Below are 6,996 nucleotides of genomic sequence, written 5' to 3'. Positions count from 1 at the left end.
TTCCTGATTGAGGATCTGGGAGGACTATTTTCACAGGTGAAAGACAGCAAATTTATTCTATTGCAGATGCCTCTTGGGGAAATTGATATTTTTGATTTATTATAATAAAAGTGATTTCCAATTTTGTTTAGGAAATAAGTTAATTTCCACCTTCCAAAAAATATCCCAACAACTGTTTTAAATAACTCTGTTCTTGCTATGAGTAAGTTCCACAGTTAGCAACAGGGAACAGAAGGGAAACATACAAAGCTTTTCTTTATTTTTAAAATGATAGCTCACCCTTGAGGTTGGATTAGGTGAAATAGTCACTCAGGCAAAAGGATCTCACTTCCTGAAGCTGTTTGCTTCTAAGCTGCTAAGAAACCACAGGCTACATTTTTCACTATGGTTTTGTTTTGTTTTAATAATCTTAGTTCATATGACTAGTCAACCTGCCTAAAGGATATGTGGGTTTTAAGAAATTATAAACAAAATACGGTCAAAACCTAAGCAGTCAAATAGCTCAAGTCAGTTAAGGATAGTACTTCAGCTCAAATATTTTGGTTCTGGGTTCATATTTTCCACAGATCCTTGCTCACCACCTATGATGATTAATTTTATGTGCCAACATGGCTAGGCCACAATACTCAAATATTTGGTTAAAGACCAGTCTAGATGTCAACATGCAGGTATTTTTTAGGTAAGATTAATATTAAAATCAGTAAACTTCAAGTAAAACAGATAACCCTCCATGATGTGGGTGGGCCTCACCCAATCAGTTGAAAGCCTTAAGAGGAAAAGACCAAGGTGGCCTGAGAAAGAATGAATATCGCCTCCAGAGCTTTCAGATTCACAGCTGTGACATCAGCTCTGCCCCAGTCTCCAGCCTTCCAGCATACTGGCCTTCCTTGCAGATTTCAGACTTGTCAACCTCCATAAGCGTGTGAGCCAAATTCTTAAACTCTCTCGATAGATAGGTGATCTCTCTCTCTCTCTCTCTCTCTCTCTCTCTCACCCTATTGGTTCTTTTTCTCTAGAGAACCCTAATACACCATACCATCTTTTGGCTCATGGATATTTGCAAATAAGCCTATTTTTGCTGCTTCTCATTTCTGTAATGCATTTATTCAAAGTTGAATAATATAGTGTGATCTAGATGGATAAGGAGTATGAACTCTGGTGTGAGATTGGGTTGGAATCACAGTAGCAAGGTTGTATCTCCCAGGTAAGTCTTTCACCTCTCTGAGCCTTAGTGTCCACATCTGTAAAATGGGTAAGGATGCTGGTTTGAGGATTAAATGACAATGATAGTGAAAACAACAACCCAAAATACCTACTTTTTCACGGCACATACTGTGTACCATGTGAATGTGGATTCTCTTTTCCTTCCCACACAGCCTTGGGAGGTAGATATGAGGAAACAGGTTCACAGAGGTTAAGGAGCTTGTCCAAGTTCACACAGCCAGCAAGTGGTAAACACAGAATCATGACCCTGTGCTGCCTCCATAACACATGTGAAGACTCCTAGTTTATGCCTGGCACAGGGCAGATGTACAAGATTAGTTTCCTTTCCTTTTCTTTCTCCAATTCCTATTGTCTGATTACTCTGACGTTTCTGCTAACGTCAGAGCCAGTGAAAGCAGCGAAGTGTTGTACCGTTCAGTTTATAGCTGTTGTGCAGTCGGGAACGCGCTCCAAGGTGGTTCATTTGGCGACTTCTTTACCAGGAATGAAATCTGAAAGCAGAGACTGCCTGTTGCCCCACAGCGTTTGGGGCCGCCTTGGTATCACAGTTGCCAGTGGTCAGTTAGCGGAGTGTGGGAACCAGGTGGACACAGCCACCGCCTATTCTGCTCAATTCATCCCTGGAGCATCGCGATCCCAAGCTGGCGCGTTTGAATGCAGACCTCATTGCCTCTGCTTTTCTGGTGTAATTTAAAAGTGAGATGGAAGAGTGGAGGCTGGTCTGAGTCTTCCCTCCTAGCTTGGTGTCGCCCAGAGAGCAAGCTGCCTTTCCTCCTTTGGTTATGTTGCTGTGGAACCATGGGAAGTGGGGGAAGGGCCACCCTCTCTCTGTCCCTTCTCTCTCCTCTTTGGAAATCGCTAAAGAGGTCTGTTCCATTAGCATGAAGAGCGCATTTACGCATTTTAAAGTGGTTCTTTGGCAAACTGGAGAGGTGTTCTATGACAGGCCACAGACATCGTGTCTGCAGCCATTCATAAACATAATAGGCATTCCCACAGTATCGATATGCCCAAACGTAACATCATCCCCTTGAAAATTCATTTCATGTGGGGATGCTGATATTAGTACCAAGTTATTCTATAATTCTAGGGGAAGAGGTTTTGAGAATCCTCTGTACTTGGCATAACACCTGTTATATTCATGCTTGGATTTTCATCAACTTAAATAATTGAAAGTTCAAGAATATGCTATAAAGAGTGGTTTCATTCCAGCTGACTACTTCAGGGCTTCCAATATAAATGCTAATGCAGGAACCATTATTTTTGTTATTAAGTTATTGATACAAAACATATTTTTAAAAAACAATTTAACAATTTAGGACTTGTATAATGCATTTTCATGGTCTGATGCAATGAACCGTCGTGCTTGGCATCTGTTGTGGTTTTTGTTTTTTATTTTTTGTTATTTTAGAGAGAGAGAGAGTGTGTGTGTGTGTGAGTGGGGTGAAGGGCAGAGGGAGACTTGACACTCAGTGCAGGCTTGATACTCAGTACAGATGCGACATGGGGCTCAATACCGTGACCCTGGGATCATGACCTGATCCGGAATCAAGAGTCAGGTGCTCAACCAACTGAGCCACCCAGGCACTCCAGGCTTGGCATCTATTACAACTATATCTATAAACACAATGTGTGGCATACGTACAAGGACACAAAGGTTGGGGCTCCAATTCCTTCCCTGTTTCCTAGCCCTCCATGCTTCCCCAAAGATGCCAAACTTGTTCTTGCTCTGCAAACACGTCATTGTTTTCCATGCCTTGCATGTGCTATCTCCTTGGTCTACGATGACCCTCCTATCCTTCATCCATCTTCTCCCACTATACTTTACAAATCCTTGCCCATTCTTTTACACCCAGAACAAATGTCATCAGGAAGCCTTTCTGGATTTTCCCACACTACTTCTTTGAAGGTTAATATCTATTTATTTGTTATAACTCTCCAATTTCTAAATATAGTTATATTTATAGTTATATCTATATTTCTAAATATAGTTAACTCTAAACCATCTTACCTAATAGTCCTGGAAGGCATGTAGAGGTCTTGAGTGAAATCCACACTTCTTGCAATTAGGAAAGAAGAGAGGACTAATTTCTTGCAACAAAGAGGGAAGAGAGGACTATGAACAGTTTGATCCAATGCCTTACAGATGAAACAACGTCTTCCAGGGTTCTTCTCTTCCTTCAGTGGCAAGACGAATACAGACACCTTGAAGAGGATTTGGAAAGGCTAGAAAACAGGGGGAAAAAATTACCCTTGATCCAATTATCCAGTGATAACCTTTATTGACATTAAGTGAATATCTTTGTGTTTTGTTTTGAATGTATGTGTCTACATACATTTTGTTTCTATTTATTCCTGAGGTCACCTCAGCCAAACTCATTGGCCCTTGCCTTTTCTTAGTTAAGTTTTTATTGCAGTGTAGCATGTATATAGGGAAATTCACACATGAGTCAAGGGTACAGCTTGATGAGTTTCTACAATATAAACACACCCATGCAACCAGCAAAAAATAGTTTTTTACCAATGCCCTAGAAGCCCCCTTTGGGCCCTGTTCTAGTTATTACTCTTCCCCCAAAGGCAACCACCACGCCTACTTCTCACACTAGATTATGTTTTGCCTGTTTTGGAACTCTACATAGATGTAAGCATCCAGTATGCACTTTTTTGTATGCTGGTCTTTCACTCAATAGTAAGGTTTTTTGTGTTGTTTTTTTTTTTTTACATTTATTTATTTTTGAGAGACAGAGTGAGACAGAGTGCGAGCAGAGGAGGGGCAGGCAGAGAAGGAGACACAGAATCTGAAACAGGCTCTGGGCAAGCATTCAGCACAGAGTCCGATGTGGGGCCCGAACCCATGAACCGTGAGATCATGACCTGAGCCGAAGTTGGACGCTCAACTGACTGAGCCACCCAGGTGCCCCCACTCAATAGTAAGTTTATGAGATTCAGTCATGTTGCTGCAGATACTTGTAAAGAGTTTGTTCTCAGGTGGCATCAGATTTTATGAATATACTACAATGTGTTAATCCACTGTACTATTGATGGACATTTGGGTTGTTTCCAACTTTTGACTATTATAAATAGTGTTGTTGTGAGTATTCCTGACCATGTTTTTAGTGCACATACATATGCATTTTTGTTGGGTTTATGCCTACGAGTAGCATTGCTGAGTTACAGAGTACGTCTATGTTCAGTGTTTAGTAGATCCTGCCAAATAGTTTTCCATAGTAGTTGTACCTGTTTACATTCCCAAGAGAATTCCAACTTCCCCACAGCCTCCCCAGCACTTAATATTTCTTAGCTCTTTAACAATTCAGGTGAGATGTATTTCATCACAGTGCAAATTGCTTTTCTCTAATGTCTTCTCTTATGCCTATTGAACAATTGATTGTTTTCTTTTGTGAACATCTGTCCAAATCTTTTCACCATTTTCTATTGGATTATCTGCTTGTTGGTAGTTCTTCACTAGTCATTTGCAGGATGTAAGTATAGCAAATACTTTCTCCCAGTATGTGACCCGCCTTTCGCTCTCTTAATGGTGTCTGTTAATGAACCAAAAGTTCATTAAATTTTAATAAAACCTAATTCATTCATTTTGTCCTCTTATGGTTAACATTTTTGTGTCATGTTTATAAAGTGCTAGTTTGCCCCAAGGCTGTAATGACATCTTATGTTTTCTTCTAAGATCATTAGTGTTTCACCTTTCATATTTAGATCTACAACCCAAATGACTTTTATATATGGTGTGACGTAGGAGCCAACATTCATTATTTCCACACGAATGGTTAGTTGACCAGACTACTTACTGAGAAGTTTATCCTTTCCCCACTGAACTAGGTGCCATACTTGTCATAAATCAGTGATCCTACATATGTGGATTAGGGCCTTGTCTTTAAAAGTCCACTTTTTAAGTGGCCTAAGCCCTTATAGCAAAAGTGTATCTGCCTGAGCCTTCCCAAACATTTGGTCAGCTCAGAGCAAGGAACTGGGTTTTGAAATCTGTTTCTTTCACTGTGCCCAGATAATATTTGATAAAATGGAATCATTTTCCATAATCTCCTAAACTCACAATTCCAAAACTGTCAGCTTAGCTAACCAGGAAGCAACTGAACTGGTGCTGAGTAAGTTCTCGTAAATGTATCTGTTGCTATCACTGTAATAACCAACATAATTAATAGCCATAATTCTAGGTGTGCCCTGTTGACCAGGGCAGACCTATGGCAAAGTGCTTCAGGGCAGGCCTGATGTACTTTTCTGTCTGGTCAGAGTAAAAGAGAACAGTGCAGAAGGTCTCTGGCCCACTTGAGCCTATACACTGGACTGGCTTTTACTATGAAGTGCTTGTCACTTCTGGTGGGATCATTGCTAGGCAAAAGCAGGTAGAATCTGGTCACTGGTTGCTGGGGTTCTTTTCGGTAGTTTAGCCGGCCTGGGTGCTCATCAGCTGCCTGAGGATCCGAGGAGCATTTGGGTTTTCCTAGCTACATCCGGAACCTTAGCCGGCATTTTGGGAATGAGCTTCTATCACTCTGGAAAATTTACGCCTACAGGCTTAGTCACATGTACCAGTTTGCCAACTGTCACCAAACTTGGGATTAGTATGTTGAATAGACCCCATCAGTACTTGTCATGTCCCAGCTTGAATTCATGAAGAATTTAAAAACTTCCACTATTTTTACTGTATTAAGAGAAAGAAGTTCAGCATTTTCACATATTCTGACATTTTACTTAAAACACAACAAAACAAGACAAATGACATTGAACTTCCCAGGAAAAGAAATCAGTTATTATCATTACAACCTTAAAGAGATGGGCAGTGTATAACCCAAGAGCTTTTGATTATACGCTCATACAGTTTGATTCTTGTATGTTGATGTTATCTCTTCTTTCTGTATCTATACGTAAAGTGTCAAGGGGTAAAATGTTAAGCATCAACATTGGGGGCCCCTGAAACCCCATGTTTCACACTCAGAACAGTGTGAAAAACTCTTTGTAGAGCTTAGACTCTCTGTTCTTTTGTTCATCTTAGAGCACAGACCTACTTTGGAATTATGTCAAATGAAATACCAATGAAAATAAAGTTTACTATAAATAATAAAAAATAGTAATAACCCTAATTCTAAAGCCATCTCAGTCTTCTAGAAATGACCTTTTCTCCCAGGCCTACTCTATTCAAACTGACCTGAATTGGTTTTAGACTTACATCAAGATAAGTGGTTGTGAGCTTCCCTGTGATTTGTTCTCTAAAAGTATGCATCTAATCCATACCCTAAAACACTAAATGTCTACTTCCTTATTAAAATAAAATTCTGTCAAATTAAAGTTATAGATTTTTGTAATGATTGATCTGATTTTAGGTTGAGGAAGAAACTGGGGGTATCTTCTGGAGTAAATCAGATGATGTGCCCATGTGTATCATGTGCCCATGATACAAATATTAACTCATTTTTCTCATGGGGAGTGCTTTGTGTTTATAACCCAAGTCCTATCATAGCATTTGGATGGTCTTAGAGCCAATGGATACACCATCCCAACGTAGACTCAAGCAGTGGGAAGTAAGAGCAATTCCTATTTGCTCAAACTGGGATTAAAACTCAATTCTTTAAAAAATAAAATTCAGGACTAACCCAACAAATTATTTTAAGTATGAGACAGAGCTCGGTCTCCTGGAAAGAGTCTAGATTGAGGTATTGAATATATTTTTCTGTGCCAGAAACTATAGATCTATGGATTTGATGAATCAGATCTATTTCTAAAAGGAAAGAAGATAAA

General features: G+C 39.8%; 1 pseudogene; it reads left to right on the top strand.

Annotated features, from left to right (window-relative positions):
• The first annotated feature begins 1,708 nt into the window (after positions 1–1,708).
• Positions 1,709–5,875, top strand: LOC131483801 (transmembrane protein 14C-like; annotated as a pseudogene).
• The last annotated feature ends 1,121 nt before the right edge of the window (positions 5,876–6,996 follow it).

The sequence above is a fragment of the Neofelis nebulosa genome, chromosome 8, assembly GCF_028018385.1.
Source record: "Neofelis nebulosa isolate mNeoNeb1 chromosome 8, mNeoNeb1.pri, whole genome shotgun sequence".
Lineage (NCBI taxonomy): Eukaryota > Metazoa > Chordata > Mammalia > Carnivora > Felidae > Neofelis > Neofelis nebulosa.
The sequence above is the reverse complement of the archived record's forward strand: the minus strand, read 5'-3'. Positions and strand labels throughout refer to the sequence as shown.